The sequence below is a fragment of the Dinoponera quadriceps genome, unplaced genomic scaffold, assembly GCF_001313825.1.
Source record: "Dinoponera quadriceps isolate SergipeBrazil2010 unplaced genomic scaffold, ASM131382v1 scaffold717, whole genome shotgun sequence".
In the NCBI taxonomy this organism is placed as follows: domain Eukaryota; kingdom Metazoa; phylum Arthropoda; class Insecta; order Hymenoptera; family Formicidae; genus Dinoponera; species Dinoponera quadriceps.
In genome coordinates, this window is record NW_014555639.1 from 1,654,222 (window position 1) to 1,680,449 (window position 26,228).

The 26,228-nt window shown below is 46.8% G+C and overlaps 1 protein-coding gene across 1 annotated transcript in view; it reads left to right on the top strand.

Moving 5' to 3' along the window:
• The first annotated feature begins 298 nt into the window (after positions 1-298).
• The window catches only part of LOC106745088 (neuroligin-4, Y-linked-like), a 244,673-nt gene continuing 218,743 nt past the window's right edge, over positions 299-26,228 (top strand). Inside the window, exon 1 of the mRNA XM_014620364.1 lies at positions 299-363. The gene's annotated coding sequence lies outside the window, so the exon portion shown is untranslated. The remainder of the gene's footprint in view (positions 364-26,228) is intronic.

Below are 26,228 nucleotides of genomic sequence, written 5' to 3' on the forward strand. Positions count from 1 at the left end.
AAGATTTGAACGGCGCGTGTTTCCATCAGTGTGATTAACGCGATTAACGCGTGTCGGAATCTACGTGCCAGTGATACATGTGTATCGGAGATCGCCGGGGAAGAATTTTTCCCCACCCCACGCGGAACAAATTGATCGGCCGTGGGGGAGTGGATGGGGAATGTTGCGATAAAGAAGATTCATAAACGCCGTGAACTCGCCGTGCACAGTGCGCAGTTTCTCGCGGATTAATCCGAAATTCGCGTGTTCATTTCGCCCGGCGGCGACAGGGCGGGATTGTGTGTGCGTTTTACAGTGATCGCCGGAGAAATGTGCCGAGTTCAGTGAGTTCCGTCGGATCCCATTGAATGGAGCTCCCGAATGGTGAGCACCTGATTTCATCGTTACACCAACCCTTACAGTAATACAGTTTCGTTCTCTCTTCGCGAATTGTCGGACACGCACTCGAGATTGCTCGGAGTCAAATACGCGCGAGATTCCCGGCCACAAATATTGCAGTACGATGAAAAACGGCAATGCGCTTTAAACGACCTATGATGCGAATTGGATGGAAATTCGGTCAGTCGGTGATAGGAAGTGAGAGGAATGAACTTTTTGCCTTTGCAACCGCAAATCTATCGGCGAGCTTCGAGTAGACATTTCCGCGCTTTTCAAGCGTTTCCGATGATTGTCATCAATTTTTTCACTCGAACGGATACCTCTCGTCGAAAAATCAGCCGCGCCGATGCCGATGAAAGCCAATGTTCCATTCTCGGCGCAGTGGACGTCAAAATAACGGACGTCACTAATGACATCCTCGCGTTGCGCACCGCGTAACACGAAGGGAGAAACGATGTCTCGGCCGGCGTGAAAAACGTTGAAGTGTTGAAATTGCGCGCTCCCTCCCGGGGTTCGAATTCCGTCGCTCGTTCCGATCCGGAATATCCGTCCGCGAGAGCGCAATAATCAGGGCGCTTAACGAGTCGAAATGCGAACGAAAGGCGATTTCGACGCGCCCATATCGAATCGTGCGTGCATGGCGCGGGGGTTAATCGAGACCTCATCGTTCCGATCTTCCGCATCGCGCGGAAACATGGCGGGTGTTCTCGCTCGACAGTGAAATCCCTGTTTTTCCAACGGTAGCCCGCCGCCGCGGGGGTTTCCGCGTTTAAATATTCCCGAAGTATGCAAATGCTGTAAATTCGCTGGAAAATATACCGGGAGAGCCCGAGAGCCTGGGCCATCGAATCGTTCTAGATATCGCGAAACGCGCACACGTGCACGCGAAAATGTATTAACCCCGGTGGCTCGCCGATAATTTGCATAAATGGCCGACGGAATTTACGCGCGACCGCCATGTCGCGCGCGGCAACTTCAAAGCGGATTACAAGTTACCTGCCGATTTACGCGCGCTCATTATGCCTCTGTAAGATCCAGCGGTTAGCTGCACGTAGTGCAGCTGCAAGAAGTTCCCGACACTTTCGGAATAAACTCCCGGGCGCGATATATCTTCGGCTTCGGCGGTTCCACGTAACCGTTGTTCAGGCCGAGTGCGCGAATCTCTCTCCCCGGTGCCTGAACATAATTATATGTCCGCGAATGTAATTACGCGCCCCCGGAGATGTTGGCGGTGCACTTTGGACTGCAAACAGAACGATGACGATAATGACGTTGAAGTAATACGCGGGTGTTGACGCGCGATGGTGTAATAATAACGGCGGCGCACCGTATGCGCGAGCGTGATAATAATAAACGGATTCTGCATCAAAGGTATCTCTCGATAGAAGACATCCATTTCTCCCTTCGTCCTCGCGTTGTTCAGCCGAGTTCGAGCAAGCTTCGGTCGGGCAGGCGTACTTACGGAAAAATTTCACGGCCCCGTAAGTAAGACGGCCCTCGCGAGTCGAACGTGCCTTCCTAGGGCGCGCGCGTCCAATTTTCCATTCTGTATTTCTTCCGAAAACACGTCCCGTGTATTTGTAGCGTATTGGAAAAATAATCCCACCGCCGACCCGCCGTTGGCGCGAAGAGAGCTCGGAATGCAAATGCGTTTTATTGATAAATGCAGCCGGCTAACAAACACACAACACGCGCTCGCGTGTGCGAGCGAGATTCCGATTGAATGAAATTTGTTCTGCTTGCGTACATAAGACGCCTGATTTATCTTTCCCGGCGCAACGGGTGAAACGCGGATTACGTGCTGTGCATGTGTACATTCGGCGTTTCCTCCTTGAGAAATATGCGGCGAGATTCGACAGCGGCCTTAATTCTCCGGGAATAACCGTCGTAAATCAACCGGGCAGCACCTGCCGGGGCTCGACGAAAATGTGAAATATTTCATTAATACGTCGAGATGTCCGCGACGCCGTACTCGCGCGAGATGGACAGGAACGTGTTAATCAGCAACATAGTACTGGACACAGTACTGGACCGAGCATGGGGTGGAAACATTGTTGACAGACGTAAGAGGGGATAAGATATGCGGGTAGTGGCGACTCACGTGGACCGGAATTATGAAGCACTTAAGCTTGCGCACATCTCGTGTTGCTTAACGCTTTATCATAAAAAAACACAATAAACAATTTTGTATTAAATTTCAACACATTTCAAACGGTCCAAATACATTTTTCTGTCAACTTAACACAAGATGAATATGTTGGGAAATAAACAAACATTGTGTCGCGTGGGGTATGTTATCTTACGGAGCCGCGAAAATAATAAATATAAACACAAAATTAATGTGTTCATTGATATTAAAATATAAAATGTGTTATTTAACACTTACATGTTGAATATCGACTCAACATAAGATGTTGAGATAACCTGAACGCAATATGTTAAATTAACATGTACGGGTATGTTAAAAATTTAATACAAAACTTTTAACAAAGACCGAGCTTTTAACGCGAGCGCAATATGCTTTCACTATATATATTTAGTAATTATTTATTATTTAGAGGAGGAGGTAGTATTATGTCCTTTACCGGCCCTTCTTAATATCTCTGCTATTAAATGACGAATTCCAATAATTACTTATAAAATTATCTGTTCAGCAGCCCGCTGTTAATGGCGCTAATACACCAATATACAATATTTATTGCATTTATATTATCACTTATAATATATTTTTGCTTTCGAGCATTTCAAAATGTTTCCAACATTCTGGAGTTTAATTATACTTCGTCCATGTTTAAGACTTAAGTATTTTGTTCGTTATTTAACATTTTATTCCGCCGTGCACATTTCGAGTTATATAAAGTTATACGATAACATGATATTTTGCTAAAAGCCTTCCGCAAAAATAGATTTAATGCGGCTTTTTTCTCGAGGTTTTCACGCACATACATATATCAAAGAAATTCGATAAGTCAATAATTTAAATTTAAAATTATATTTGTAGAATTTTCATAAAAAACTGTCATTCTGATGGTTTGTATCTACCTTCATATAAGTCATCATATACATTAACAGATTCCGTGCCACGTTTTCGGTACATGTTGAACTCGACCTCACGCCAACTGATATTTTTGTCATTAAGAAAGCAAATACAGTAAAATAGTTTATCTTATCACCCATATACTCTGTTATCGTGTTTATTTATACCATTTATCAAGCTCCACATCGTGTACTGTTTCCAGTGGTGTGATTTGATAACGCTGCGTAAATTGAAAGTCGCATAAAAACAGTCCGACACAAAACATGTTAAAATTCACAGTTATACTCATTGTTCTTTCTAAAAGTTTATTTTGTGAATAAATATATAAAATTTTTCTGTACCACTATACTTTTTTAAACGAAACCTATTTTTTAGTCAACTTTAATGGAAAACCACATTTCCATCCCTGTTCCCCTTCGACTCATTGTCGCAACATTTTTATAAATAATGTCCTAAGCAATAAATTTATCATAACTTTGAATCTAGAATCGATTGAACAACATTTTGATGAATATAATTAAAAAATTTTTAATTTAAAATATCGATTATTGACAAAGTTATTGTACAAAATGTATGTGAGAATTCATATTATCACTTCCTCCTCAATATAATAATTCCAATTTTACACAATGTTTACATACAACGTTACACACTTACAGATCGCAAAGATGTTTCCAACTCATAAGAATTCTACCGAATCAATAAAATGTCCAACAGCAGGGCCAATGGGATAAACTTTGATTCAATGGCATATATCATTAACGCTACTATGTTATGTATTGCTTCAATAATTAAATCTAATTCAACGTTCAACTAATTTAATATTCAGTTCAATAGTACCAATGATATCACCGTTGAATCAAGAAGACCCATTCCAATCAAGCGTACTGTTGGAAATTCTATTAATTCGACCGAATTTTCTTCCGTGAACTGTTCTCGTTAGGCAAAAACCAATCAACGAGGTGATAGTTGAAAGGGATATCCGTGCCCGTACATTTCTCTCTTTTCGGGTCCGTCAACACGAAAGATCAAAGAAATTTTATGTCGAATGTCCCATCCCGTGTGTCGACGGTGTTAACGATGGCGACGAAGCACGACCGGCAGAGATGCAACGTGCGAGATGCGCGAATGCACTCTTGGCCGGGGCGGAACGCGATCTTTCAAGCGATCGTCGCATCCGTTCGCACACCGTCAACCATCCCTCTTTTCCGCACTTCCCGTAATGATCCCTCGCGCGCGAGGATTACTCGCAACGGGGCGCAACTTTCACTAAATGTCGCCGCTCGCGCGGGATTAGTTCAGACGGCTGGAAACTTATTCGGCGCCGTAAATAAGTTCGCCGATGCACACCGATGGTATGGCCAACCCGAGGTCTTCGGATGTATGATATCCGAGATTGAGGGGCTCATTCAAGCGCCGCGGCGCTCTGAATAGGGCATTCGCTCGACGACGAGACGAAAGCCGCAAGTTTTGATGAAATGCATTCTGTCCGCTGCAGTTGACGATGTAAGAAGGCCATGCGGCAAGCGTGCGCGAGGTAGCGGCGTGCGCGAGAGAAAGAGACGGGGAATCGAGACAGCGCGAAGGGGAGAATTCATCCCTTCGTCGGGTTTCTCTCTTCTTCTCTCTCTCTCTCTCTCTCTCTCTCTCCTTCCTGACTTTACTTCGACTTCATCTCGAGTTGTCCCCGTTTCGCGCCATAATCAGAGTTCAGCCAACTTCGCCTTTCTTCGCTCCTGCCGCAGTCTCCCCCCCCCCTCCCCCTCCCGCCAGACGTATTACTCCGCCTGCTCTCGCCCTCAAGTTTCTTTCCAGCGTGAATAGAATTTTGCCGGATGAAAAATCAAAGGTTTCAAACCATTCTGAAATTAGAATCAATTTACCGGAAGGCAGGCGGTTACGCGCGATCTGAGATGCAGATATTGCCGAGCGACTCGAGTTTATTTAAGTGACTCGCCCGAATAATCGGGACGATTCACTTGGCGATCGTTTGCTCCTTCTTGTAAATTGGCTTTCACCAACCTTGTTTCAGGCCAATTATTTGATTTCCAAACGGAAAATGTCTTAAAGGGAATATACAAGGATTCAATCAACTTAGAAATCCATAAGACCGCGTTAAACAGCCCAAGGACGCAGGACGTGGGAAGTCTATGAAATTTGTATTCCTCAAATTTAAAAAATGCGTCGAAATGCAAATTCATTCAATATTAAATTGCCCTTCGAAGTTGCTTGAATTTCAAATACGGGTTGTCTACACGCCGGGTTTTTATTTTTCCGAGGATCACTTGTAAATTTCGAGCCCGTGGAAAGTTCCTTAGGGGAAATTTGCATTTTCAGACTGTATGGATGCAAAGTTCCTCGAAGCACAGGTTTTTAAGATGTCGGGGGGTTTAAATCCTTCGGATTCAACGTATCTTGGAAGGGAATCCTTAAATTCCAAATTCCCTGGACATTGTAGGAACTTAAGTATACAGGATTTATTGCATCTTAAGACCTTGAAATCCCCAGTTCTTCGGACGAGGATCAGTGTACGCCTTAGTTTCCGTGGATTCCGCGGATCCTTCGCTAAATTTTGTGTTATTAAATCTTTACATTCAACGGTTCATACACATATCTCGATAATTTGCATTCGTAAGGTTAATAAAACTGCGACCTTAACGGAACTCCTTCGGTTATACACTTCAAATTTTCCACCACCGTTTCCCATCGTATTGTTGCTTTAATAACAAACAACGACAGACCGGGATGATTTTTCACACATTGATCGACTGCGCATCGCAGCTAGAAGCCGTCTTGCGGGAGCGTGCGAAATGTTTATTAACGCGGTTATTAGTCATCCTATTAATTAGGGGACAGAAGTTTATTACGCGCGGCAGCGGCGCGATCAAGTCATGGGCGCGCCATGTCGGCGTGTTATATTTCGCCGAGAATAGCGAATCCCGCGGACGCGTGGAACCCGGCCAAATGCGAAGTGCACGCTATGACGCGCCGTATCTCGCGGACGCCGAGTGAAAAATGTCTCGCTTTGCGCCGTAGTTTCGGTATCGTCGTTTAAGTAACATATCGCGGGAAACTTCGGCCGGGCCATCGAGGCGGGCAAGTTTTGGCAGCGGCGGGTCGATAATCCGTTGCAGGCCATTCGATTACGTCGCGATATCGCGCGGCACATCCCCGAGACTGGTTCCTCGCTTTCATTTCTCAAAGCGATCCCCAACGATCCTCCTCCGAGATCTCCCCTCGAATATTGGGATCCCCCCCCCCGAGTCGTCGCAATTTCGCCGCTTAACACGTGCCCTCCGCCAAGCCTAACCCGAACTCGCTTCGGGTGACACATGTGTTACACGCGGCGGCGGACGTGTTAATATCGTGATTCGAAAGGACGGAAACAGATCCTCCGCCGGATACACCTCGCTGTACGCGCCCCGTGTTTCGTCGCGCGGCCATAACTTTTTGCAAATAACTCTCGATTATGTATTCTCGTCCGACAACGTTGTTGAAAGCCGGCCGACGGACGGCCCCGTGGACATTTATATCGAACAGCGGCGAGCGACGCGCATGCAAATAACAACGGTGACATATTTCGGCGACGTACTCGGTTATTTGTCTCGCGGCACACAAAGGGCGAAACGTAAACGCTTCACGGCTCTTCGATTGAGTGACCCTCTTCACTTCTCGCAGCTTTGCCGGGGACCGCCGCTGATTTATAGAAAAAGTTTCGTGGCGCGCGCGAAATCTTGTTTCGGTCGTTGTAAGTTCTCCCCCGGCAATCGTGGGAGTTCGGGCGAGCTCGATTTCGCGAATGAGCCGATGATCTGCCCGGGAAAGTTTCCCTAGTGAATCAAGATTCGCTAAGTTTTTATTTACCGGCGCGACTTTTATTCACCGCCGGCGCTAACGTGCCCATAATTTGTTGACTCGTCGCATCGCCGAGTGCGAAAAGTCCGTCGGGTCAACGAACGCCCGTCGTCCATTAGCGGTTCGTCATCAAGCGGCCGAGATATCGACCGAAACGTTGCTTGAATTCAAATCTTCATTGCCGAACGTCAATGTTGCTTAACTCAAATATAACCGATCTTAAACGCGGCTGAAACTAAAACGTCGATAACCTTAAATTTTGTTCAACTCTTAAACATCGCTCGGCCGAAACATTGAATCTGAAGGGTCGTTGAACTTAATCGGTGTTTAATTTCGACGTTGCTGAGATCGGTAACTCGAAGATTGCTCAATTTAAACGTAACTCAATTCAACCTTTGCTAAGCTGAAACGCTGCTTGATTGAAACAACTCAAGCTGCCGAGTGGTCGAAACAAGAATAACAATTTCAAGTGGGGATGCACGACTCGGGCTTCGCGTCGAAATCTTCGTTCATGTCCACATTTTCCCTGACGTCCGCGCCGGTATGCATTGCCAAACGCGGATAACATCGAACCTTATATTCTCCGTATACTCGTTTCTCTCGCGAGAGAAAGGTGAGACTTTGAGAACCCGCAGACATACAAATATAGAGTGCGTGTACGTGGTAACAGGGGCCGCTAATGCCTCTACGAAGATTTATCGTCCCACGACAGGCCGAGGCTGTTATGTAAGGTTAAACTCAGGGTCGAGGCGTCAGGATGCCCGGCTGCCGATCCCCGACGGTCCTCGTCCGTGCAGTCGCGTAAATCCCGATGAAGCGGAAGCTACTCGCGACCTCGCGAGGATTCTCCGAGGATCGTCTACATATGCGAGGGTTCTCATGTGAGCCGCCCCTTTTAAATCCACCCCCGTTTTACGACTCTGTCGGCTCCGTTATGACTGTAAATCCAAAAGCGATCCACATCGCGAAATCGTGGTTAATACACGGGCCCGCCAATTTATGATTTACGGGCGCGAGCTCGCGATTCCACGTTTAATAAATAGTCATGGAATTACGAGAGCGAGTCAATTTTCATGGCACGCATTCGTTACAACCGTGACGCCGGCTCGGCCAATACGAGGAATTTTTATCGTTGCGTCCGCTCGTCGGGATTTTTTTCCCATCGCGAGATCGCGCGGGAGATTCTCCTCCGGCGTGTAATCCCCTTCATACGGGGATTTTCTAGAATTTAAAGATGCAAAGTATAAACTAGCGAAAATCTCTCTCTCCTCGGGATATTTTTCCAAGAAGAAATATGGAATCACAACAAAATCTGTTAGCTTAACTCGGGAGTACAAGGATGTCCGGTGTATTTTTAGAAACACGCGCGCGCGCGAGAGAGTCGGGATAAATAATGCCGCGGTCTAAACTATGAGAGAGAGAGAGAGAGAGAGAGAGAGAGTCCATCGATAAAAAATAAAAATAGAACCCCCAGCAATTACCGGTACCGGCGAGGTACTATCGAACAATTCCAATATAGTAGCATCCAAAAGCAGCCTGGCATTTCGGAGGAATCCGAAGATTGCTGAATCCTCCTCGGCCTTTCTCGGAAGATACTCGTCGGCTAAGAGCTCAGACCAGGGAAAAACTGCGGGGATTCAAAGATAACAGATAACAGAGATCACGGCCGGCGGATACGCGAAAACAAACGCAGATCCGGGGATTCCGATAGTCGCGTAACACTTGACAGCAGCAATACGCAAATATTCCGAATATTCCTTGCCACGAGATTTCGAGCGAGAGAGACGGAACGGTCTGGGATATCCGGGGAGTTCAATTTTACGGAAACTGATTCGCTCTCGCTGTTCGGCCGGTTTCGCGTTTTAAGTTTCAGGAACGATCCATCGTGAGGGCCCATATCTACGTTCCAAGTTCATATCTGGAAATCCCGTACGTTGAGGCGGCGGTCGCTGCCTTCTCGCGAGTCACGAAAGATAGATAGGCGGCGAGAGGGAGAAAAGGAGACAGAGGGAGTCTGGCGGGAAAGGGTTGCGGGCGGTAAAGCGAGAAAATCGAGTGGATACATACGTTAAGCGAGATTACGTGTCCGCCGGCTAGATTGCGGCCGGTTGCGTCTGCTGGATTTATTAAGCAGCGCCATATGTATCCGGCAACGTGACACCGCCGTTCCGAAGGCCGAAGAATTACAATTTCCGATGCCGGGTCATCGGCGAGGGGCAAGCTGTCGCGCGGGAAAAAAAGGGAGAAGAACAAATCCGCCGCTCCCCCCGTCGTTCAACGTCACGTCGTGACATTTACGTACATTTTAATATGCGATCGCTTGAACTCTCGCGGAACGGAGCTTCCGGCGGGGTAACTCAAACGAGAGTGGACGCTGTAGCCGCGAGTACGTTTCTACCGCCGCCAATAAAATTCCGGCGAGTTTTTCACGAGCGAGCGCGCGCGCTTAGAATTAGCGTGTTCCGCTAAACTCAGCCGACTCGGCGAGCCGGATTTTATCGTATTAACGCGCGTACCTCGCCTCGTCGCGTCGATCCATCCCGAAATAATCCGGAAACGTTCGTTAACCGCGAGCATCTAATTTGAAGCCGCTGTTGAAGGCCTCGAAATACGTACACACGTACAGGGTGGGAACGCCGATTTGAATGTCCGCCCATGAAGAGAACGTGGAGAATTCCTAACGAGTGTTCGCCAGTTTCGCCGCGGCATTTTGAACGGTACATACTGCAGAATAAACGATACGCGGCAAATCTAAGCTGCCCGCTCGGCGAGCAAGAGCGAGCTTCGGCGTGCTAATTGGAAAGTATTTAAAACACGGTGAACCGCAAAACAGAGGTAGCTCTCTCTCTCTCTCTCTCTCTCTCTCTTTCTCTCTCTCTCCCTCTCCCTCCCTCTCGTATCGCTGCCCGAGCTCGCCGGGGCGAAAAGAATTCCCACCATGTAAAATTCCGAACTATTTGTGCAATTCGCCCTTATTAGAGCACTTCGCGAGCGGTCCTCGAGTTCTCGCCGGCACGTGTTGCTCGTTGCGCGGAATTTTTCCCGACGTTTATAAAGTTAAAGCCGAGAGTTCTCACCGTCGAGATAGAACGGCGAAAAGAGAAAAAGAAGAAAGAAAGAGGATAATAGAGAAAAAAGAAGGAAGAAAGCAGAGATGTGCGAATTATTCCAGGTCGAATCGAACCAAATCTCGTCCGATTCGATTCGAATCTGAATCATTCGAAAATTTCGAATCGAGAAGATTCGAATCGCGCGATTGACGAAGTACTATTAAAGACGTCCAGCCTTATGGCAGTTGGCGTGACTTGAGAAATTCGCTGTACGTTGAGATGCTCTTCGAAAATATTAAAAGCAGTAGTTCACGACACCTCGGCAAGAGGGATGCACGAAGAGAATATCGCGGTAAAAATTACTACATCACGAAAATCACGATCTCGACAGGTTTGTGGAAACAAAAGGGGTGGATTGACTCGTGGGATTCATCGCGACAGACCTGTCGTCGGATATTAGGAGCGCGAATCGGACGAATTCCGCGTTTCGCTCCCGCTTTGTCGAACGCGCGGTTTTCGCTGTTAATGATCCACCCTCTCTTTTTTTCCCCCCATCCTTCCACACCCGCGTCGTATTTCGAAGTCTCGCTGCCGATACGTCCCGATTTTTCGCCGGCGGTGACAGCTGCCAGCGTTATCGAACCCTCGAAACACAACGGGAGTCGATAATGCACGAGCTGGTCGCAATGAAAACCGCAATGGTCGGGAGAGAGCGAGCGAGCGAGCAAGAGAGAGACAGAGAGAGAGAGAGAGAGAGGGCGTGAACCTGTTTCACATTTTATCGCCGAAACTGACGCCGAGTTGTGTAAGCAGATAAACGTGTTGACCAAATACGTGGGAATTCCGTCCTGAAACTACTCGTTTCACCATTCCTGCCACTCCCCCGTTCCATCCTCTCAAAGTTCGTGCACGGTCTTCAAAATCGTGCTGAAATCATCCCGAAAAAGTTGATCGGAGGGAAAATGTCGCCGGTTCTTCTCCCGGGGAGCGACCGGATGTGATCGTGGATGATCGTGGTCTGATTCTTCGTTCGCGAGATTCGATCGTCTCGGATCCCCGCTCAGATGAAGTTCCCGGCTTCATCGGGAATTCTTCGCCGGCGAGCGAGGGAGAGGGGGAGAATCCTTCCTCCGGTGTGCACGCACACGTTCGCCCGATTATTCGTTAATTGGCCGCCGGCATTGTTCAGATTTCAATCCGATGCGCATGAAATCGCCGACTCTGTATCCCCATCGATGCGTCTTATTGAGGGGAAGAGAACACAAAGCAAACTGTATAGCGATACGCGAATTTCGCGCGTGGCTATGTTCTATTAGCCGCCACGTTATTCGCGGCAATCGCTCGAAACGGTACAATTTAACATCGCGTTACACAAACACGCGCGCACACACAGACACATTCTGTGGGCAACCCACCGGCTCGACTCTACACAGGGTTTTGTGTTTAGAATTATCTGCCCGGAAGCACGTAGCACATAGCCGGCGGTTAGTCCACGGCCGCCGCAGCTTCTTGCGTAACCGTTACGCCCGGAGCGCTGTTCGATCCGCAAATAAACGCGTTCGCTGAATTCTTTTCCGATTCGCCGTTCCACTTTGCTGCCTCCGCGCCCTTTCCGATCTTTCGGAGGGAAAGAGACTTGATCCGAGAATACTCGAGCTCCGTGATAAATTTCGAACGAGCACCCTCGACGGACTTTAAGGCTGCGTGCCTTTTCGCACGCGTGACCCTTTCAATTCTCGAAGTCCCGCGAAAGTCGAAGCATCGCGTCTCTCGCACTCGGGGACCGGGAAACGGAATTTCAAAATCTGCAACTCAGCGGAGGCCGAGGCTAGAAATCACACATTTTACGTTCGAATTGAAATAAAAAAGATATATATGGTGTTTTGTATCATATATATTTTTATGTAGCAGCTTTTCGCTTTAAAAAAGAAATAGCAGTCATATATATAACACATAATACGCGTTCTGGTTGCAAGAATCAAAATTTCCAGTTTTCATAAATCAAATTTGGTTCCTGCACGAGCTTTTGAAATCAAAAATTCTATTTCCTTCAACCGAAACGCATTTGGTTATCTATTGCCAGATAGACCTAGCCAAACTCATTTTTCAGTGCATAAATACTCCGTTTTTTTCTGTTTTCATAGACGCGTATACACAGTAGTACTACACGTTGCACAATCGTTACTACCAGAAATAAAATTCTGTCCCCATATTGACATTAGTAATAACGTACAACCCAAGCCGCAGCGTCAAAAATACATATATCAGTATGGCAGATTTTTTTACTTTTTTGATATTTCCTTGTGCGTATGCGTATCATTGCTGTCATATGTAAATTTTGGCTTCAGCATGAGTATATTCTACACGCGCAATACAAATCTAGCTGCTATTATTAACTATATTTAATATTAATAATATCATTATTAATATCATAAATTATGCGGTCGGTATGCTGGATTATTCAACAAAGATTTTCTGCGTGTAGAAATTTACGTGGGATAATATTAACACCTTGAATAGAAATTATGAGTCTCGCCCGTGTGAGATTTTCGAGCCAAGCTCGACTTCAACGGGCAAGCTCCAATATTTCAAGTATTTGAGAATGCTATATTTGGGAATAGTTCATACAAACTAAATGCGTTAAACTTCTTTATGAAAACTGCACACACGTAATTGCGTTAAAATCGCTGTGAAATTAGGCGATCTGAATGAGCGCATTCGCGTCGAAAATAAATCGAGAATCAAGGGGGTTAAACAGCGCCGTATCAGGGTAACGTCAGTCCTTCGCTTACATTTTATACACGTAGATAAATCCCTTCATTTGGATTCCTGATTCTTCGATTCCTCGTTACGATCTCGCCGGGTCGTAATCGCCGACGACTTCTGTATTCCTTAGCTACGGCTTATCCTCATCGTACGCTGTGGTTTCTCTTACCGCACCAGAGCATGAAATGTCTGCCGCATATATGCATATATGCACGGTAATGTCCAGGAGATACCCGGCGTACCTACGTGACGTCCCGGGGGCGCAGATGTCGTATCAGAACATTAGCATCAGTCTGAGGACGCTCGATGATTTTCCAACGGCATCGCGGTAACATTCTCCCTGCTATCTTCCGACGTCGCGGGATCTTGATGCGCAATAGAAGTCAAATGAATCTCGCGGAGACCGCGACGTTGGGCTTCGCGGGAAATAATGCGGGCTTGACGAATCGATACCCCCGAGATTAAAGAGTCAGGGGTGCTCGAGAGCGCCGCTGTACGCATCACTCCGAGTCGAGAATCTGGCCCTGCGTTAAACCCTTTCTACAACACGGTAGGAGTTGAGACGGTAAAATAGGTTCAATTTCAATTCTAACGATACTATTCACTCCTGGTTTAATCCTGACGATGCCTCGAACTTCTGTTTTCACTGTTTCGACATCGTAATACGGAGGCGAATCAATGATTATCCGCACTTGCGTTATGAATCTGTGTAGATCGGCGGTACATTTTTTTCCCGAGGGAATAAAGAAAATTTCGGCACAGGAGGTGGGCGGAGTCGCTGCTTAAAATAACGAGTCATCAGCAGAGTTTAATCACGTGGAAACGAGATTCGGGGTTTCCGGCAAAACCGGTTTAACCGATTCCAGGTTATTTAACAATTAAAATACCCGCGCCGATGATCGGTCTTGGATTACGGAATTTCCACGACGCTGATGAAAAGATTCAGCGATTCTTTTAAGAAGATGTAAGGCCGCGCGTGTCGCGCGGTTCCCACGCTTATTTCGTACGCATGCCGTGGAGTAAATTTCACTGGGGAGTTTCGAGGAACTGGGTTAGGATTTGAATTTAAACGAAGACCCTATCCCACTTGCGCGCGCGCTGCACCGACGTCGTCGGCGTTGAATCTTCCGGTTTCACCGCGTGTGCAAACGGCAAGTGCCGGAAACTATTTTTAGACATGTCGAGGGAAAAGCAGCGTGCGCTCGCTTCGACTTCCGGCGCATGTCGCGTAAAACAGCGCAGCGGCACCGAGCGTGTAGAGAACGTATCGTAAAATCGGGGACACGTGGTGGAAGAACCGCATCGGACAAGGTAGAAACTCGATTGGTTCACCTATCGCAAAAAAAAGAAGAGAGAAAGATAGAGAAAGAGAGAGAGAGAGAGAAAAAAATGTTTGATCCGCGGTCGCGTTTGCCAACCGATCCGAGATCTTTATTTCTCGGCTGGCGGAACCGCGTCGATTCGCAGCGAATCGCGTCGACTGAACGGTTCGGAATCGGATCCGGTTGCCCATTTGCCGGCGCTGCTCGCCGTAATCTCGGCAGTTTCTCACTTCGCAATGTTAAATAATTCCGTAACTGGGTCTCGCCACTTGGAGGTTTTCGTTAAAGAAAAGTTGCCCCTAATTTCATTCGGGGCAGCTTCACGACCGTAGACTGTCCACGTTTCACCCCCCCCCCCCCCCCCCCNCATCCATTGTCGCGTCGGCGGCTTCTTCTCTCGCTTCCCGTTTCTTTGTAAATGTTCTCGAGTTGCGCACGCGAGCGCTTCGTTGTTTCCGGAGTTTTGGATTTTAGTTGCCATCGGGTCTCACCCGATGTTGCTTCGGAGTTTACGGATTCTTCGCGTATCCTTTCACGGATCCCCTTCCCGTGGACGTTTCGTTACACATACATCGAGACAGAGGATGAGGGGTAGGGAGTAACGCAGACGGTTTACGATGCGATCAACGTGACCGTTCGGTCTGGCCGAAACCCAATCTCCTCCGCGTCGTTCTCGCAGCCCTCTTAGTTCAGGGTGTCGACAGAAGTCGCGCCGGGGTGGAATAAATTCCGACGCTATTAGGGTGACATTAAAAACGTGAAATTCGCCGAGTTACGCTGGCTAGCCCTCTCTCTCATTCTCCCGTCCTTCTGCCACTAGCCCACTAGCGATTCACCCCCATTCGTTACCGCTTCTTTCTTCTTCTCCGGCGCATTAGCGCGGGAGCGTTGAACCGAAAATTCATGGGCTCGTTAGAAACATAGCGCGGAAATTCCACGGCGACAGCGACCGCTTTCAACGTTGCTATTCGTTACCGCGTTTCCTTCTTACGACTTCCTGTCGACCAAGAAATATTCATCGGCGACAAGCCGGAATTAATGCTCGCCGTTTGTCTCGCTTCGAAGCCCAGCGACGTTCGTTTTAATTCGATCAAAATAGTTTCGCGCGTGTATGCATGAATGAGACTTGGATGCGCGTGTGTGTGTATGTGCGTGCGTGTGTGCCTGTGTGTTTTTATCGAATTTCAAGTGAACTGCTTTCAATATATCACTCCTATAGTGCGCGATGACGGACGAATATTGAATTTAGTTTTACGCCCGGCTGTCGGCGGGAATTTGTGAATGAAATTTCGAGGCGTCGGAATAGAAAAATGCATGAACATCAGCGCAATCAAGTATGTACGAGATGAGAAGGCTCGTATTTAAGTCACGTCCATACGCAGTGACAAATCGTGCGTGAAACCGATCGGCGGTCTCTGTGCATGCCCGATTCGTCGAATCGGGAATCCGCGCTAAGGCAGATTCACGATCCCGAGGATTCGTGCTTCTTCAAGAGTGAGATTCGGCAATGCCGAAAGTCTGTGAAGTCAAACCCACATCGTAACTTTCTTATCGGGTCTTTTTCCGCACACAATGCAAGTATCTTCAAACAATTCTAATCACGCTCGAAGGGGAAGAATAATTTGCTGGCACGGCAAATTTTATGCTGTCCTCTTGATGCGCCACCGAAAACCTGATATTGTGGAATCTTACAACCTCTTTAAGAATGAAAGTCACAAGATCTCATCTTTGCATTGACATCATAATTTTACGAGGGAAAAGAAGAAAAGAGAAGAGGAGACATTTTTCGATTCAACCCGTAAACCCGATCAGAATGTTAAGGGTTACCCGGTCAATTAAAAGAAATTGGCGGAATTGCGATCTGTAAGATCTCTAAGCGGAGTCACACAGGACCTATGTGAAACGTAGTTTCCATATCTAAAGGGACGTCGAAAACGAGCGTTGAACGGAATCGTGAGCGAGTCGGCGGCGTCGAATTGGCCGGCGAAGAATCACGCGCATTTCGCGAGCACGGCCGGTTGAAGGGCGTTGAAACTGCGTCACGCGCAAAACAATTGGAATATCGAGTTTTGACGTAATGCCACGCGCAATCACTTTTCAACGAAAATTTCTGGTTACACCTCCGGCTGGCGTGCCGGCCGACACACGTATTCGGGTAATCGACGAGTGTGCGGAGTGCCTCTCGATAATTCGACGAGCTGCGAATTCCCGCACATGCACGTGCCGAGCAAAGGTAAACGATGTACACACAGTGTCCTCCGATCTGCATTCAATTACCGCTAATCCTATTGGTGAATAAATGGCGAGACGTCAGCGCTCAGAAATAGCCGTGGAGGCAAACTCACCGATTTGCACGCGCCGGATAACGCGTTAAACGAGTGCTTCCGGAGCGAAATACGCGGCTCTTTCGAAGCGCTTCCGACTGCTCTTCTTTCTCTCTTTCTCTTACGAGCACGTGGAGGAAACGAGAGATGTTACCGAGTAAGAATTTAATTCCGCGCTTATCAGTTTATCGCCACGATTTTCACGGATCTTCCCCGGCCGCGCGGAGAGCGTTACACGAATGACAGCGATATCCGTTATCCCCGCGCCCGTCCCGGCGATTCTTCTCTCCCGCGAATTTCAACAATGATTTGCATCTGCAGGTGGAGGCGCAACGAGTTATTCCCCGGGGAACATAATTCGTCCGCCTCGGCGGCGAAATTTGTTCGTAGGGACGGTTACTATCCCGAACTTGGGAACAAGTTTCACAAAAGACTCATGGTAGTACGAGAGCGGCTCAAGGGATGGGGAAAGGGGGAAGTAGTGGGGCGCTTCGCGCCATCCCGCTCCCCGCGCGGATAGGATGGATGTATTGTCCTGAAATGCATCGCTTCCGAAGTGTACTCAAAGAGCTCCACGTACGCGCATAGATAATGCACCAGCACTTCTCTATCTTTTTTTTCTTTCTCACAGCGTGCTCCGCGCGCGCAAAGAGTGCGTATATTAGTATACATTATGCATATACATGTAGAGGGGCCATATTTCCCAGGAAATCTGGAACGTTGTCGTAGGGAAAGTTTAATAGAGTTTATGTATCGCGCGACCAGTCACCTCGAACTCCACCGCCTTTGCGGGAAAGGCCGCGTGTTGAAAATCTCGTGAGAGCTTCCGAACTTCGATATAGCTCTTATTACGATGCATTTCGTCGTCTCTATCAGAATCGCCGAAGAATTAATATCATATTATGGGCCGAAAATGAAAGAGGAAAAGAGCGGGAGGGGATGTGGGAGGAGTTTGTCGCCGACTTCTCCTCTGTAGACGCGGAGATTGATTTACCTTCGCGTGAGTGCTCTCTACATTTTTGGGAGTGAAGCTTCACATCGAACGAGTGCGAGTTCACTTCGAGCGATCGCTCGAAAATACTGTCATTTGGAGTGACATTTTATTTGTCATAAGAGTGAATGTTGCACTCGATTGGAATGAATTGGATTTGATTTCAAGAAAGAACTCTTCTAATTTACATTCTTCAGCCCCTTTCTTTCATCGCGTTGTTCTTAAAGTGTCATTGATGGTTTTCAAAGTTTTCACAGGCACTCTCTGGTGAGAGAATTCACTCCGTGAAGATGAAAACTCACGCCAATTTTCGAGTTACCCCGGCTGTCACTCCATTTCTCAAGCGGAGATTTCACTCGGAGAAATTCCGCGAGTATCATTCAATTTTCACGCTCGCGCCCTACCTGCCCTGTAATTTCCAGCAAACGCGATGTTTCCCAGCGATTTTCCCCACAAGTGTCATCACTATTGATGCAAAGGGGAGATCGTTCGTGCGTATCGGGAGCGACATCGCTCATCCAATTGCAGGCGAGGCGAGAGGGAGAAGACGAAGTCTCGGCGGTGGCGGCGCTCCGTTGACGGATTCGCCGGGAGTACGAGTTCAATTTTCCAATTTCCCGGACTGTCACTCTCCCCTTCGCGGGCGTTCGCCCGGAATATTTCCCCGATTCACCGACACCGTAGGCGCGGCGCCACGATTCCTTCTCTTTCCCGTGGCGCTTCGTCCCGGTTATTTAAGATTCCCGCGGGCGCTCCGTCTTCTGTTTTAAAAATCACTCCCATCCGCTTAGTATGCCGGGATGGCTCGCGCTAGTCGACTGTGATATTGCCTTAGAGCGCGCGCTATTCTCCCTCTCTCTATCCTTGTGCCCTCGCACGGCCGTCCCCCCCGTTTTTCATCCAACCCCCATCGGCATCGTCTCTTTTCGTTCCTCCCGTCTCCCGGCTTTTACTCATTCGATCCCGCATGTCGGGATTCAGAAGGCCCTCGGGCGTTCAGATACCGATATTACTATATCCTCGGATCCCGGCGCATTTAAGTCCTCCTCTTCGATCCCCAGATTTCCGGATTTCAGATACCTCGTTCACCCCTCCGAACACCTACATCCCGCCGAGGATCTTCCACGGAGACGCGTGATACACGCGATTACGTAAAAACGTGAGGGTGCGACACGCGATATTGAAACACGCGCTTGTACCTGAATCATTTCCGCTGCGATCGAATAATTGCGCACTTTTAAAGTGGCATTTCAACCGGTTACATCCTTTAAAAGCGTGACAACGTTATTAAGAGATGTCAGTGGAGAACTTGCAGCCTTCATAAATATTTGCGTGCTCGCTGGACGGGGGAGGGGCGGAGAAGCGTCGCGGAAACGGTGGTATTTTCTATAGCGGAGGAAGTACCCGATATCCTTAATTATGTCACTTAGCCGCACGGCCGTGACATTTTCCGATAATTACCCAGAAATCCATAGAGCATGTCCCGACAAAATAAAAGGAGTCGAGGTAATTGATGGTATCGGTGAAACAGCCTAGACGAAGTTTCCCCGGCGAGGGGCGAGCTCGGGTTAAAACTCAGCGACTCGGTAACTATTTGATTGAACCTGCCGGAAACTTTTGCTTCTTAATGCATGGGATCTAATGAAAGCTCGTTACCGCGCGCGCCGCGCTTTTACATCGGCGATCATAAAAATAATGTCCGCGATCGCGCGAGGAACGGCCCGTCGCCGCGCGCGTCATCATCTTTCCTCCTCGCTCGTCGTGAATAGCTATCGGTATTCGATATTCACTTTACATAGGAAGCGGCATGAGAAATTACACTTGTAAATATTTCACGGCGAGGGCGAATAAATGCTCCGCCCGCTCTTTCTTATTTTTATTCCGCCGGCATCGTCGCGTTTATGAAGGGGGTCGCTTCAGGAACTAACAATTCAAGATCGTGGAATTGGAAATCCCGGGGAATCAGAATTCTATAAATTCAAGGACCTAACAATAGCGCGCGGTGTGAAGTATGTAATTCTGAAATGCGTATCCGAAATTCGAAAAATTCGCTAAGCCGAATGAGCGCGCGCGGATATGCGTGTGTTAACGTGTGTCAAAGTGTCAAATAGAGGGAAAGCGTTAAAAACGATGTACCATTTTGTATCGGGCTATAAAACCCCGTTCAAAGCGTAGAATTAAAATTTACACACATTGACGCCATGGAGTGCCACGGATGCTAAGCGGCAATATTTCTCTACTAAAATACAGTGTCGTCTTTTTGAAAATTATCACGTATTCTCTCGCAAGTAATTACTTTTTAAGAAGTTGGAACAATAATGTTTCAGGAAAATAGATTTCAAAACTGACATATCCATGATATTTACCAAAAAATTGTCAAAAGATGAAATAATAGCCCTGACATTACATTATTTTGTACTTTATTATGTAATAATATATAGAAAAAAAATGCTAGATTCGAGCAAATAACCGCTCAAACATTCCTTAACAAATGTTTACTTGGAAGATATTTTACTTGCTTCAAATAAATATTATGTGATAAATATTTGTAGTAAAGTAAAAATATTTGTGCTAAAGAATATTGGAGCAACCATTTACCTGAATTTAGCACTTTTTTCTGCATGCAAAAGATTTGAGGATAAAGGAAAAACAATTAGAACGCAGGAGTGTACACGCGGACGGACGGAGGATCGGAATGAAGGTTCAATCGCGAGCCTGTCGATAATTATGCTGAAGTTATATCTAGGAGAAACACCACCGACCGTCCTTGTCCCGCGTAATTCCCGCGATGAGGGCCGCACAGTAACGGAAAGTTACTTTCGTTTAATTGGATATGGGCCATCGAGAAGTTCCCGTCTAGATACCGATAGATTCGCCGTGATAGCGAGCTCCAGCCAGCATCCCTACAACTCCACGCTGACAGGAGTCTGACGAAACGTGACGAGCTAAAATCCAATTAGCGGTAATTAAGGTTTCCACGTGGCTTCACCTAAGATGCCGAATTTTCCCGTCCCATCGGTCCGATTAACCTCTGTAAGAGACACCGGAGGCGTAATTATAATGCACACATAACTTCGATTCCCAGTGTTCGCACAACGCTGTGCGCGCGATCCATCCATTAATGTGTCCTCGGATAACGTGCCAAATTATGAGCCATTAATTATTGAAAATGCCCATGTATAGAGGTTTCTTTAATTAATAACTAAAAGTTTGCGTATTATTTGCAAAATGGTGCGGAACTTTTTTGTTCAGAATGGTCTAATCTACACGTATGTGGCAGTTATTATACTAGCGACAGACATCAGTGAAACTGTTGCTATGTACAAGTTTGCCCCTATTGGTCTGGGACACCCTATATAAATATATGTGTATGCACTCAGCCATATGTGATATACAGACTCAAAAGTTCAAGATCTCAGGTTCGAGCCTCATCAGGATGAGCGTGCTTTTCAAGTACGATGTACATTTAGCCAATTGAACATAATTAAAAATGTTTGAGGTAAAATCATTGACAATAAGACTTAAGAATATTTAAGATAATAAATAATGTTTTTTTCCTACTGTTTCCACAATCAGATTTTCCAGATGGAAACAGTCACTGCTATTGACAGACTTTTTCAGCGAAATTTTACCGATAGAACCCTACAATTCTATATTTCTAACTCCCTCCGTGACTATTGACTACCTCGCACTGATTGCACTTTAGAGAGCGGGTAGTTTCTCCTTGGTTCCCCGAGGATTTTCAGTCCCTGAATCTCCGATTCTTTGAAAATTCGTAAAATCGTTTTTACATCCTTAGGATATCGGAATTATTATCATATTTGCAGAATCTAGAATACAGCGTTTCGCTCGCGGTTCACCGCTTTGTTCGAAGTTTCAATTTGTTGCGCGAACTCTCTTCTATCGAGGATTCAAATAAACGAGCTCGTAAATCCTCAATCCTCGTAGACATCCCGAATCAAGTCCATCCACTTTCGTGGTTCAAACTACCGCGCGACGATAACTTCGCACCCCAACTGAGACGAGTCCTCCCCTACGTGTCGGAGGGTGACTTTTTATGACCACGATAGGGGGGACTTTTTAGCATTAAGTGCGTAATAAGAAGGAGGAGTTTTATTAACATCTATAAGTCATTTGCTGCGGCGAATAAAGATACCATAATGGCCGTGTAATGAAGTCACATTAATGCACCCAAAGAGCCCACCAATCCCCTTAAACCTAAGAATTCTCGCTCTTTGATAAATTATGAGGAATCTGAAATAAAATAATCTACTCCGACGTGTTTTCTCAACAAGGAACTTTCCTGGTTAATGATCAGAGAGCACGATAAAAAATTTTGAAAGACGGATTTTAACGATATCGATAAATACAGAGTAGTTCTGAATTGTTAGTCTGAATTGTTAATCTGAAATCCAATCGAAATTTTGACCCTCCGTTAAATCATTAATTTTATAACATAGTAGAAGCTAAGATAGCAAAATAAATTTAATTTCAATTCAAATAATACATATAATACAACTCCAACTTTAACCTTGGTATCTTAAATTTCTGTTTTCACTGATTTCGCTATTTCCTCATTAAAGTTCAATCTGTAGAATTAAAGATTCAAGAGAGCAGTTAACAAGTGTCAGTATCGTCAATGTAAGTTTTTATTAGTCTATAAGCCTTAAGTAGGCGCAAACTACAAGCGTTAGAATAGCATCAAAATTTCGACTCGGGAAGTCAATAATACCTTGAAAGTTGCGGTGCAATATTTGATATTATATGAAAACAGAAACGAACAATATTTGAAAAGTAATATTGAATGAAATTGAAAATAAATTTCTTCCCGTGAGTGAGAGAGAGGGCAAATACTGTCATTAGTTTTTTTTTTTAACAAACGGAAATTGCTGATATCAAAATAGCCCGAAACTGATCGACGGGTTTTAAAACCAAACTCGTTTTTTTCTCGTTGTAATGCACAACACAGCGCTTTCGGTAAATGTTGAAATTATTTCAAACATTTGCCAATCTTCGATCGGCTTTTTTCCTATTTTTTTTTTCTCTAAATTAGGATCGATATTTCCAGCTTGCATTTCGCGGAATGAAAATTCCCGGGCTGCATCCATATCCGCTCGAATTTTCGGGCAAAAATGAGACGTGCGGTTTTTCAACGGTAAAGACAATCCCACGAGCGGTCGGCGTAAAACGATCCGCGGCGGAAGTAAATCGTATGCGCGATATCGCTCGCGGCGAATGAAGCAAATTCGAAACACGAACCTACCGTGACTCCGGCAATTCGTTCGTTTTATGGTCAGCCCCGTGGTGGATTCATGTTGCGTATTATACGATGCGTTTGTCGCTGGAAATTTCACATGCCGCCGCAGCAAGACGAATGGAGGCGTCGGCCGTGCGTTGCATTAATAACAAGCCGCGCTTGGTGAAAAAAGAATTGAAAAAAAATTACACATTTTTTCGATCACGTAGCAGCTTAATATCACCGTCTGCTTTATGCAATCGTGCATGCACACGTTTTGTAACGCGTGACAGTCGCATAAAGTATCTACGTGCGCACCGGTCATATTTAAAACGGACGTATCGCGATGTAACGACGGAATTGGAATGACAATTAAGATTCTTAATCGCCAATCGAAACGAAATCTCGCAATTGAAGCTCGTCGTTCAGTTCACACGTGAAACTCATTAAATCAAGCTGTGCAAAATCCTCAGTAACTTTTCTCGCCGTGAGAAACGAGAAGCTAAAACTTCGTATGCAAATATCTGCGAAGCATTGCGTGAAAAATCTTCGAGGGGATATATATATCTTTCTCTTTGAAATCGACACAAAATTCCTTGTACATCTCAGGGTAGAACTATTTTGAAAAGATCGTCCCGAATCGCCCGCACAATTGTCCAATCAATTCTCGGCGGGCTGAAATTTTCAAAAAGCCGGAATCCCTTTTGCAGACCAGCTCGCAGGTACGCGCCGGCCGGTGGAAGTCTGAATGGCGCTTTAATATTGAAAAGATCATCCAATAGCTTTGCTGTATCATATCGACGAACTCCGGTTGCAGCTACATTAAAGATGCTCGTGGGATACGACGAAGTTTCGATACTCGTCCAAACGATCCTCCACCTCAGCGTTTCTAGTAAGTGTCACGTCCCCGAAGCAACGCCAGAATTATTGATAACCAATTCCTAGTCAGATCTAGCGTCCCGTGAGAACAGACGGGAGGAGGTGGCTTTTCAAATTGCGCTCTGAATCCTCGGATATATCTGGAAGCCCGGGTAATTGGATTCCTGGGTCATCAGATCTCTGAGTTCTTGTACACTTAGGGAGGAATCTTCGAGTTCTCCGATGCCTCGAGTGCACTCTCAACTTCCTACGTATTCCGTCGCTTATCGAGATCATTTCTTTTCTCCCTCTTTTTTTTCTCTTGTACGCAAATATTTGACTCGAAACGGGCGAGAAAGTTTTCGCTAACGAGACGACTCTGAGATGCAAGAGTGTGACACAATTAACGAAGGGTGTCGAATAATCCCAACCACCCTGCGCAGGCCGAAGACATTCCTCCTCATCTCGGGGGAGACCGGGAAAAGATTCAATTAACCGAGTCACAAGCTAAAATCCGGGGACTGCGGGGAGAGGATGCGCACGTGACAATTACATGTGCAGCAATATGACGCAAATAACAGAATCGGCCGCGTCAGATCGGACAGACGCCGCAGTGAGAATTGGGAGAAAGAGAGAGAACGTGCGCGCGCGCGTTGGAAATATGGTTGGGAAGAATCGCGGAAGGATCGATAGGGAAAGCGCAGTGAGCGTGACGCGAGTCCCGGGGACTCGTTACGATAATTGGACTGGCGTTAATTTATTTTAGCGGATCTACGGAGAGAGAACGGCGCGCGACCGGGCCGCCAGCACGCGAAATAAGTTTCAATTTGGGATAACGAATTTCCATCCCGCAGCAACGTCACCGAGACACGGCAATGCGCCGTCCGGTCCGGCGATACCGGCAATAACTTAATCGTTATCAGAAATCGTATATTTTATATATCAATCTCTGTAAAACTAAACGATCCATAATTTTGTAATTCTTTATAATATTTCTACGTCTCTTTTATCGTCTTCTTGTTTTTCAATAAAACCGTGAGTTTCGTCATTAGAATTAAAAACGTAATATTGGGAGCCGTTTTCGCTTATGATGTATAAATAGTGTGAACTGTGACTTCAATTATTTCAGTACGGTCGATCTTTTCCTAATTTCATACACACGTAGATCATGTTTCGATTAATATGCTCGTAAAATTTGAGGAGATCCCTACGAAAATAAATTTACCGGACCGACTACCTTGAGGCGACGATTCCCGCGCGCGATAAACAAAATTGGCGGTGCTTCCGCCGGGGAGATACCGTAAAGGAGAAACGAGTTCTCTTCTTATGCAGATAGCGCGCGCTAATTTCGCGACTTTAATAATTCGCGATAATTTGCCGCGACGATTTGGACTCGCCGCGGCTGAATCGTCGAATCCTCGAGGAGCGCGTTGAACGCGCTTAAAGCCCGATTAAATTCCTCCAGGCTCGCCGGACGTGTGTGTGCGCGCGCGTGTGAGTGCACGTGTGTGTCTATTCGGTGTGTCAAACTGTTATCTCACGGTGAAACAACAATAACTTTCGCGCTCACTCAAGAGAAACAACTGCGAAAGCGCGACCGGACCGCGCTTCCGGGACTTTCCGTTTCAGGACTTTTTTCCTCTCCCTCTTTATTTTTTTTATCCCTTCGTTATCCACATCTGAACGCTTTGAATGGCGCTCACCAGCAGAGCGTGTATCCACCCTTTCCTTATCAATTCCCTCAAGATCAGCCGCAATTCCGGTCGAGACACAACGCGCGCGTTCGCTCGCTCGCTGAACGACATTATCATCCGGTGCAGTTAAAAGCGCGAAAGAGCGATCTCTCTCTCGAAGCAGTGGCGTGACGTCCCACGGGGGACCACGTCCCGGAATGACGGCGATAGCACGAGGAGCTAATCGCCGGGAAGCGGAATATCGGCCGACGCGTTGCCGGGCACGTGCTAACGCGAGCGCCGACGTCGTCGTCGTCGGCGTCCCGGGGTGAATTATGCGACTTGGCGAGCTCCCGGCTGGTCCTCCTTGCAAGTGTAACATGCAGAGAGCCATAAACCATTCATCGGCCGTGCTGGAACCGTAGATAATGTATCGGCCGCGAGCGGCCGGGCGAGCAAGCGGCCGACTCGGCGAGCGAGCGAGCGTCGACGCGATTGAACGCGCCGTCGCGTCACGTCGATCGATCAATCAACGTTAAATGGCCATCAAATGGCCCCGCGACGCAACGAACCCTGCCGACGCCGCCGCCGTCGCGAATTTGTAAGCGCGGACAGCTGGCCGCGTTCCGGACTCGTTCGATTCGCCGGCGACGACGAGTGCTGATTCACTCCGAAAATTTCACCCTCGGATGATCTCTCGACGCGCGTTACGTTTCGAGGCCCCCCCCCCCCCCCCCC